The sequence below is a fragment of the Zonotrichia albicollis genome, chromosome 34 (genome assembly GCF_047830755.1).
Source record: "Zonotrichia albicollis isolate bZonAlb1 chromosome 34, bZonAlb1.hap1, whole genome shotgun sequence".
Classification (NCBI taxonomy): Eukaryota; Metazoa; Chordata; class Aves; order Passeriformes; family Passerellidae; genus Zonotrichia; species Zonotrichia albicollis.
The window spans coordinates 4,937,063-4,947,666 of record NC_133852.1 but is presented as its reverse complement, the minus strand read 5'-3'; the positions used below and the strand labels follow the sequence as shown (position 1 = coordinate 4,947,666).

The 10,604-nt window shown below is 50.0% G+C and overlaps 1 long non-coding RNA gene across 1 annotated transcript; it reads right to left on the bottom strand.

Moving 5' to 3' along the window:
• Nucleotides 1-538: 538 nt before the first annotated feature.
• On the bottom strand, nt 539-3,932 carry LOC141726366 (uncharacterized). Its single transcript, XR_012577623.1, has 3 exons — nt 3,618-3,932; nt 1,738-1,819; nt 539-1,551 (listed from the first exon to the last, which is right to left on the bottom strand). It is a non-coding gene; the product is annotated as an uncharacterized LOC141726366 (long non-coding RNA).
• Nucleotides 3,933-10,604: the final 6,672 nt, after the last annotated feature.

Here is a 10,604-nt window from a genome sequence, read left to right as displayed (position 1 = left end):
GCTCAATCTCCTCCTCATCCACATCCGAGATAGAAGGGCTCCCCTGGGAACTCCGAGGGGTATAAGAACCAGACCCCCGCCAAAGCTCCTCACATTTCTTCCACTGCACCAACAGCGGTCCCACGTCCACACTGCAATCATCAAAGAGGGCCTCCATGAGGTGGACCCCCAGGAGAGACCACTCCTGCTTATCGAACGCCTTCGCAGGGTCCGAAAAAAAACCTCGCTCTCGGGCCCACAGAAGCATTCTCTCCAAATCATCCCAGGAAACAGACACCTGTTTCCACTCCAGGACCCCCCTCCAGAGATCCAAAATGAGGGAATCATCCTGGAAAACCACAGAGGTTTCCATTGCCCCAGGAAGAGCAGGCAAAGCACCAAAAGGAGGGGGAGAAAATCGCACCGCAATCCGCTGTCCGTGTCTCAGCCTTGGCTGCAATACACTTCGGGGGTCACCAGATGTCGCTGAAGGACACGAGAGAACACAAGCACACCACCACTCAAGGTGAAGGGAAAAAAGGGGAGTTTTATTCTCTGACTCCAATATTTATAGTTTTACAAAAGTGACAGTGGATTGGAAGGTGACATTGACACCTCTGCAATGACACTGGTCAAACCAACAGTCCATCAACTCTCTCCTCCTCCATAAAGGAATGAAAAACAATGAGTTATTTACAGAAAGTGTGTGAGAAAATTCACTACAAGAATGTCAACATCAGAAGGCTTAGAAAATCTTAAAAAACCAGGGTGACACTTCCCACTGTGTACCAAAGGGAATATGGGTCACCAGGGCTCTGACCAACATGGGTCCTCTGATGGGGATGGAGCTGGAGCAGTGCATGAAGCTCTACATGCAGGCAGGGCTCTCACAGAGCTGCCCTTACCAGTGACTCTGTTGGTGTCAGTTAAAGAATGACCGGTCTGAGAAGCTCTTCCCACACTGGGGACACTCGTAGGGCCTCTCCCCAGTGTGGATGTGCCGGTGGGTGACGAGGTTGGAGTTGTGCTCGAAGCCCTTCCTGCAGTTGGGGCAGCAGAAGGGCCTCTCCTCAGTGTGAATCCGCTCATGTACAAGGAAGTGAGTGCTGGTGTGAAACCACTTCTGACACCTGGGACACTCGTAGGGCCTCTCCCGGGTGTGGAACCTCTGGTGGACAACCAGGTCGGACCGGTGGCTGAAGCTCATCCCACATTCCAAGCACTCATAGGGCCGTTCCCCAGTGTGGATCCTCTGGTGGCAGATCAGGTTGAATCTCTGCCTGAAGCTCTTCCCACAGTCCAAGCACTCATAGGGCCTCTCTTTGTCATGAAGCTGCTCATGGGCCACCAGTTCTGAGCTCTGACTGAAGCTCTGTCCACCTTCCTGGCACAGGGTGGATCTTTCCTCCTCGGAGCACCCTAGGCTGGATTTGGAGCCCCTCCTCTTGTGGGATCTCTGGAACTTTTCTTCCCCATTGTAATTCTGCACCGTGGCACTGCTCAAAACAGCCTCTTCCACGAGGTTCTACTGCAGGGATTTGTCCTCCCTGGTCTCCATCCTCAGCTCCTTGTCTGGGAAAGGAAGGACAAGGAGAGGATGGGATTTGCCTCGGTGCCAGAGGGAAGGGCAAGGAGATCCCCCCAGTGAATCCCCAGCAGGACGGCATTGGCACCGGGGTTGTCCTGCAGCCAGGGGCCAGGCTGGGCTGGGAGATGGAGCAGGAGAGAGGGGGAAACGGGCACTGACTTCCTCCTCACCTGCCTGGGTGACCCAGGGCTCCTTCCTCTTCCTCACAGCCTTTTGCTCCTCCATCTTACCAAGGTTTGCAAATGGGAAATCCTGGTTTGGGGAAAAACAAGGTGTGAATGCCTTGGGCTGGGGATTCCTCCCACCCAAGTCCATCACTAGATGTCATCTGGTGTCCATAAAAACCTTCAAAAATCAAGAGTGAATCAAAAAAAGCCACCAGGATTTTCCCATTTCCAGTCTCTGGGCTTCTGGTGGTCCCCCATCTCAGGGCTGCTGGAGATCCCATGGGCACTGGGGATCTCCCCTCTCCAGGGTCCTTCTTAGGGATGCTGGGTGTTTTGGGGTCCCCCTCTCCAGCCTCACCCCAGTCCAGTCACTTGGGGCTCTCCCCTCTTCCCACCACCCTGTCCTGGATTAGGGCAAATTTGGGAGAAAATCTCTAAAAGAGTTTCCTCTAGAAAGCAGATTCAAGCGGCCCCTCCCCCAACTAGATTGAGAAAATATTTCCATGGTGAAAAGGGGAAAAAACTTGTTTATTTAACAGGCAAAGCATTCACCAGCACAAAAAATGAACAATAATAAAAAATAAAACCTCTTGCCACTGCAAAATACATGACAAACTCAGAAAGTCACTCTGTGGGCTGTAGCTCGGCTCACTCAGTCTCTTTCAGTCTCTTTAAGTCTCTTATGAGTCCCTCCGGCACTGGAACTGCCCCGGCTCAGGATCGGCCAGGTGGGCCACAGGTGGGAGCTGCCTGTGGTGTTCTGGGTGTTCAGTGCAGAGCAGATTTAAACAGCTCCAAAGAAAAAGAAAAACCACAGTTGGGGGAACTTCTCTGCCTCAAGGAGCTAAAACTAACTAAAAGCAAAGGAGAGCTCTGTCCTGCTGTCTGTCTGTCCACAGACAACAGATACCTTAGCTTTTAAATTTTTCCGTTCTGTTTTGATGTACAGCTTTTAGCTTTATGTTAAGTGTTACTGGGATCTTTTCACAGGGTGGTGAAGAAAAAACAATCCTCTTCTAGCTGGAGACTCAAGGACAATCTCTTCAAACTTCAGGCCCAAAGCATAAACAACGTGGAAAGAAGAGAGCAGGCAAGCAAGCGAGGAAGATGTAACTTCATAATTTGAAACTATTAATTGAGCAGTTAACTTCTATATACAAATGGATTAAAACTTGTTAAAGTGTGAGATCTCATGACCAAGCCCTCTTTTGCTCCCAGGTTGGAGCCATTCAGGCAGAGGCACAGCTGTGGATCCGGTACTGCCAGGGTGTGGCCTTTGAAGGCATTTCAGTAAAAATCCACTTTATTCCTCTTAGCTCCGTCTGGCCTCTGTTCCAGCTCCTTAAGGCATCACAACAGCCCAGGAGCCAGAATGTGGAGGAGTGAGTGCAGTGTGTGAAAACAAACTGAAGCTTCTTCCTCCTCCTCTTCGCTCTCAGCACCAGCCTTAAAGGTGCAGAACTCATTTCTGGGCTAAACGGACCGATGGGGGTACGAGCATCATGAAGTCACCCCAGGACACCCCTGTCAGGGTCAGGGGGTCCCGTCCCCGCCTCATCTCCGGGCTGCCGGGGGTCCCCCAGCTCCGGTATCGCCCCTTCCCCTCTCCCCGACCCGGGGGTCTCCCGTTCCACAGCCCCGGCTCTCACAGGGAGCCCCAAATCCAATGTCCCGCCCCGTCGGTACCAGGCCATCTCCACGTGGACCCCCCGGGACCCTCCCGAGGGGCGATCGCGGCTCTTTTCCCCCCGAAAAAGCTCCTCTTGGGGAGCCCGGAGATATCCGGGGCTCGAGTCCGGGATCTGCCGGCTCCGAACACTCTCCAAAAAATCCTCCCGGAGACCCCTGGCTGGAGCCGGGGCGACCTCGGCCTCCGCCCTCACCTGCGGCTCGGGGCTGGGGACGATGCTCCCGGGGCAGGGGGTGCTGCAGGCTCGGCGTGCGGGCGCTGCGAGCGCCGCGATTCTCCCGCTCCCGCTCCTGCTCTGCCTCTCTCTCCTCTTCCTCCCGCATTTCCTTCGCTCCCAGCCCGGACCCCCCTTTCCCACCGCTCTGCCCTGCGGCCCCGCAGCACCGGCTGCTGGGTGGGGGAGCCCCCGATCGGCCCCAGGGCTGGGCAGGGGGCTCGGGGACCCTCCCGGGGCGGATCCGTCCCCCCGGCCCGAGCCCCAAATTCCGCTCCCGGGCCGCTGGGCTCTGCGGGTCCGCCTGGCAACCGGTGAGTCATCGGCAAGAAAAGCTCTGGTTGGCTGGAAATTGGTTAGCGCCTCTTCTGATTGGCTGGAATTGTGAAAGGTGCTATGCCCTGCGGGTGACCCGGGAAGCTGCAGAGTCCGGGCCGGAGCCTTTTCCTATTTCTTTCTCTCTGAGAACATTTCTGATTTCTTTCTCTCCCTCACTCCTTTCCATTTCTTGTTCAGTACAATCCAAGTTCGAGCAGATCCACAGGTTGCGTTCTCATGGTCTCATTTGCACCTTCACCAGGTGTGAGAAGGTCGGAGAGCCCCCCAGCCCCGAGCACCCTCAGCGGTGAGAGGGACACAGAGCCCCTGGTCCCCAGCCCTGCACAGGCATTCCTTGAGGCCAGAGGAATGGAGACCACCCGAGCATCCCCTAGAGTGAGGGGACAGAGACCCCCGAGCATTCCCTGGGCTGAGAGGGACAGAGACTGCCCCGAGCACCCCTGGGCACAGGGGCGAGAGGGAGGGAGAACCCCCTTGCATTCCCTGCATTCCCTGGTGTGAGAATGATGGAGGCCCTTCTGGGAAATGGCCTGGGGTGACAGGGACAGGGACAGAGACAGGGACAGAGACAACCCCTCCAGCCCCTCCCAAGCATTCCCAGGGAATGAGGTACACAAACCCCTCAAGCATCCACTGGGCACTGTGTTATAAATAAGAAGCTTGACTAGGCCAATATTCAAGCCGCAATCAATTTATTATTTAATATAGTGAATCATGAGCAATACAGCGCTGGATACAGTGGGGGAAGTTTTACCTCCAACTGCACACCTATTACAGCGACCTGAGAAGGTCTCCATGGTGAGAGAAGGATGAGAATCTTGTTTCTTGATCAGAAGGCTGGATTTATTGATATATGATATATAATACATTATAACTATATTAAAAAGAATAAGGAGAGAGGTTCCAAAGGCTTGCTAAGCTAAGAATAGAATAGAAAGAATGGATAACAAAGTTCTGTGTCCAGGGAATCTGTCCCTGAGCTGCTCCTGTGATTGGCCCTTAATGGTACACATGGAGGATGAGCCAATCACAGGATCACCTGCTACATTTCATGCAGCCAATAACAATTTGTTTACAGTCTTCTTCTGGGGCCCTTTGCTTCCCAGAAGATGCACAAATCCCAAAGAAAGGATTTCTGTGAAAAAATGTCTGCGACACACACCGATAATTGAGGCTTACAGGTATTTATAGGGGTACTCATCAGCTTTCTCAGCAGTTTCTATTCCAAATTTTTACGTCAAAATTCTGTACACTACAGTGATTTAGTTTATCTCAGGATCTATTCCAAAAGCAGTATCCCCAGATGCTGGTGGTTCGTTTTCTAAAAGAAGGAAGAAGTCTCCCAGATGGTGAGGTCCAGCTCTCCAGATGTGGATCCACCTTTTAAATGCAAGGACTATAAATCTCATAATAGTGATGTCCAACTGCCCTTGGTCGAAACTATAAATCCTTGAATTGATGTTCATCTTCCTTTCTCAAGCTGCTTTTCACTGTTTCGTTAAGGTGTGAGATAAGCATGTTTCCTTTTATATACTCTAAAGCTTAGTTTCAAAGATCCTCACTACAAGTATTATTCTAAAATTATACTTCAAAACATTCTTATTGCAAAACTCTTTAAGGCTTAGCTAAAAGCAGAAAGTTCCTGTCAAAAAGCAGCATCCTTAAAGCTTGTCCTGGTTTAGGGCAAATTTGTTAAAGAATCTGCAAAGGAGGGCCCCTCCAGAAAGCAAACCCACACGGCCTCTCCCCCCCAACCAGTTCGGGAAGAATTCCTCAGAGAGAAGTGGAAAGAACCTGTTTATTTGACAGACACAGCATCCCCCAGCACACAAAATGAACAATACCAGATGACACCGCTCTGAGAAAGATGACAAAATCAGAAAGTCTCTTTCAGGAGTGGTTGCTCTGTTCTCAGTCCATCTGGTGCTGGGGCAGCTGCTGCAGACAAACCCTCGGTGTTCCCAGGTCCCAGTCCGGAGCAGGTTCGAGATGGTCACAGAAACAGGAGAGGAGAAGCAGTCCATGAAGGAATTTGGACTGTTTAGCTAAACTAGCTAATAAGCAGAAGCAAAAGCAAAAACGAGAGCAGAGAGACAGCAAGCAAAGCAGAAAAGCCAAAAGCAAAAAGCAAAAAGCCAAAACAGCCCTATGTACTGCCCGTCTCTGTGTCTCTGATAAGAGAAACCCAAACGAAACTTTCACTCCTCAGAGACAGTCTTAAAGGCACAGAACAGATGAATGGGGATACAAGCATCATAATGTCACCCCAGGACATTCCACCCCTTATCCCCATATCATCAACATACTACCACACATCATGCATTATTCATACAAAATTTCCATCTATTCCCCCAAAATTTACAAGCAATACCCATCATGCCTGCATCACATCCCCACACTGGACCACTGAATCCAGACCCTATCCAGCTGCTGGATTCCCCCCTTTCGCTTTACTCACTTAAACCTCCATTTATCACTTGCTCAGGCCTTCAACACTTACACATTTCCTTCTATCTCATGTCTGTATGGTTTAATGTACAGACAATGGCAGTAACATCCAATGAACAGTGATATTGCATATCATTCTTACCCCACAATCAGATCTCCCTGAGGTACACATCATGTTGTTCCATCTCTTTGCATTATCCACCACATGCAACCTGGTCCCTGAGCAAAGACAACCCCACGAATGGGTTTGTCTGTACTCGAGGCAGAATTGATCCACACAGTGTTTCCTAACAAACCTCTGATATGTACCACTGGGACTTTGTCTCTTTCTATTACATTCAGGGACTCAGACTGGGCAGGACCTGCTTGGTTGGTGGAACCTCGGGTGTTAACTAACCAGGTGGCCTTTGCTAAATGCTGCTCCCAGTTTTTGAAAGATCCCCCACCCAAAGCTTTCAACTGGGTTTTTAGTGGTCCATTGTACCTCTCCACTTTTCCTGCAGCTGGTGCATGGTAGGGGATATGGTACACCCACTCAATGCCATGTTCCCTAGCCCAGCTGTTGATAAGGCTGTTCTTGAAATGAGTCCCATTGTCTGACTCGATCCTCTCAGGGGTGCCATGTCTCCAGAGAACTTGCTTTTCAAGGCCCAGGATGGTGTTCCGGGCTGTAGCATGAGACACAGGGTGGTGGCTTCCACCATGGTCAGCATGTAGCACTTGCCCTGGCGTGTCTGGGGCAGTGTGATGGAGTCAATCTGCCAAGCCTCCCCATACTTGTACTTGGACCACCGCCCACCATACCATGGGGGCTTCACTCGCTTGGCCTGCTTGATGGCAGCACACGTCTCACAGTCATGGATAATCTGAGAAATACTGTCCATGGTTAGATCCACCCCTCGGTCTCGTGCCCACTTATAGGTGGCATCCCTGCCCTGATGGCCTGAGGCATCATGGGCCGATCAAGCTAGGAATAACTCTCCCTTATGTTCCCAATCTAGGTCTATTTTGGACACCCCTATCTTTGCAGCTTGGTCTACTTGCTCTTGTTTTGGTGCTCCTCATTGGCCCTACTCTTGGGTACATGGGCATCTACATGGCGAACCTTCACAGGCAGTTTCCCTACCCTGGTAGCAATGTCTTTCCACTCTTCAGCAGCCCAAATTGGTTTTCCTCTACGCTGTCAGTTGGCCTTTTTCCACCTCTCCAGCCATCCCCACAGAGCATTGGCTACCATCCATGAATCAGTGTAGAGGTAGAGCTTTGGCCACTTCTCTCTCTCATCAATATCCAGGGCCAGCTGAACAGCTTTGAGTTCAGCAAGTTGGCTTGATCCACCTTCTCCTTCAGTAGATTGTGCCACCTGTCATGTGGGGCTCCATACGGCTGCTTTCCACTTCAGGTTCATCCCCACGATGCGACAGGAACCGTCAGTGAAAAGAGCGTAGCGTGTTTCCTCTGGTGGCAGTTGGTTATAGGGAGGAGCCTCTTCAGCACGTGTCACTGGTTCTTGTACCTCTTCATCTGTGACACCAAAATTCTCACCTTCGGGCCAATTTGTAATCACCTCCAAAATCCCAGGGCACTTAAGTATACCTATACGGGCACGCTGAGTGATGAGAGCAATCCACTTGCTCCATGTAGCACTGGTGGCATGGTGAGTGGAAGGAACCTTGCCTTTGAACATCCACCCCAGCACTGGTAGTCAGGGTGCCAGAAGGAGTTGTGCTTCAGTGCCAATCACCTCTGAGGCAGCCTGGACTCATTCATAGGCAGCCAAGATTTTTTCTCTGTTGGAGTGTAGTTGGCTTCCGACCTAAACGAGCCTTGCTTGGTCTTATCCTATGCAAGCTGTTACAGCTCCAGAGCTCAGTCCCCAAGGGGACTGGGTGCTAGAAGCCAGCTCGCTCTCAGACCAAGGCCGCGGGTTAGCCCCTAGCAAGCAGGGAGATATTCAGCTCTTAGTGATTAGGCAGCTCTTGTGATTTCAGCTTTGCTTGCTAGGTAGCTTTTCCCTTGGCCTAAGGCTCCAGCAGATGGTAGAGAGAGGAGAAGCAGAAGACGCTGGCTGTTCCACGAGTATGGCTTTATTGTAGGGGTCCGTGAAGGGTCTCAGCTCTTCTTCTTCCGAGTTAGTAGGGGTACAGTATGCTACTTTTATACCCTTGGCCTGGATCCAATCCTGACCAATGGCAAAGGTGTTAGAGTGACCATAAGTGACCAATAGTAGGGTTTAACACAATATTGCCTTACATGGCTATAGGGATAAGGTACAAGGCGGATGTCCCTGGAGACAGGAAACTTCTTTGCTGCTGTGTCAGCATTCTATTCTCCAAGGGGCCCTGGCTAAACCTGAGGGGTTTACTACAACTCCACTTTCTGTTTTTACAAAAAATGCATTCGTGAGAGTTCTTTTGAAACAGTGAACAAGACACATGAACATAACTAACACTGTAAAAATTACAAGGAGAATCAACAACAATCCCTTAACTAAAGATGCGGCCCATCCTGTTAGTCCCCATTGCCCGAAAATTTCATTGACCCAGTCTGGGATTCTTTCTACTTTCAAGTCCTTCACGAGATCTTTCAGTTTCTGGATGTTCGCATGGATGGATTCCGAACGCGAAGAGAGGTTGAAGCAACACATTCCTTCGAAGTCCTCGCATCCATGTCCGTGGGCAAGCAGCAGGAAGTTGATTGCTGCTCGGTTTTGGAGTGAAGCTTGTCTTGTGGTTTCTTCTTCCTTTAAGAGATCACTCAGGGCTGCTGATGTGGCGTTAGCTTGTTTACTGAGCCAGCACCCAAGGTGACTGATTTCACCGAGGGCTTTAGCTGCAGCTATCCAGGGTAAAAACAGAGACTGCAATCTTTTTTTGTCTGTTCCAATCGTATAATCTCGGATCACAATTTTCATCGAATTCAGTGTATGACCTTTTTTCTCGTTTTGATTCTCTTTCTTTTTTCCAATTATGTAACAGGGTGATGTTTGGAGTAAGGGTAGAAAGTTTTCCCAGAGTACAGGGACCTCCCTGGAGTCGGGATGGGATCCCTGCCCATACTCTGTCACCACAGATGAGAAACATTCCCTTGGGTAATACTTTGGGATGGAGAGAGGACACAGAAATTACATGTGCAGTGTAATTGCACCAATCATGAGGGTTATAGGCTTTGTTCACTGGTGATACATCTTTTCGATATGTGTTTTTGTGTTGGTCAATTTCTGGCCAATCATTTTTCGGACGCCTAAAGTAAAATTTGACACAATATGTGGCCTTGGAGGATCCCAATAGATCCAATTCTTGGGGTTCCTCTCGAGCATCTGGCAGAATTTTTGTCCACTCATCCCAAGTATCAGCCCCATTGGGTCTCTTACCTGTGGTGCGGAGAACCCCTGAGTTCTGGACCGGCCAATCGTCTGCTATAAAGGGGATTCCTACTAGACATGTAGAAAGTGGATTATCTATGCTTCCCATAGACAAGCACATATTGTCTTGTTTTAATGTTTTTGCTAAGGTTACCCAAACATTATGGCTAGGCTGAGGACTAATCCAGCCGAAGGCACGCGGTACGGTGTAGAGCATCCAGGCAGCGGTGAGGACAGCACCGACGGAGATATTTTTCATCTTTGGGCAGGATTAGGGCTTCTGATAGGGAATATAAGCACAATTTGTTATCTTTATGATGAGAGGGATTTCTGCCTTGTTCTTTTCTGTGTTCCCCTCCTCCCCCCCTTTTTCTTTTAATTTCTAAGCTGCACTATGGGAGGAGGAGCGGGTAAAAGGTTATGAGGTTTTAAGGTTAGGGAAAGGGAATAATACTTTTTACTATACAATACACAGTGTAATAACACATAATTCAGAGAACACTTTTGTGTTAAGGCTATCTGTGGCCTATTACAGTAGACTGTTATTTGACTTTCTGTTTTGTCTGCTGCCTTGTAATGGGGCGGTCTGTTCTTGTGTTTGTGGGTGTTTGGCGACGCCTTCGTCTCCAGGCTGAGCTGGTTTGGTTTTGAGGTGGTCTTGTGTTTGCCTCAGGAGAATTCTTGTCCTCGTCTGTAGTAGTGTTCGCTGTGCCTAAGTATGGTTTTACGTATTTTCCTGGGTACCACCTTGGACCTGATGGTAGTAGCACGCATGCATAACCTCTTCCCCAGGTAATCAACTGATGAGGCCCTGA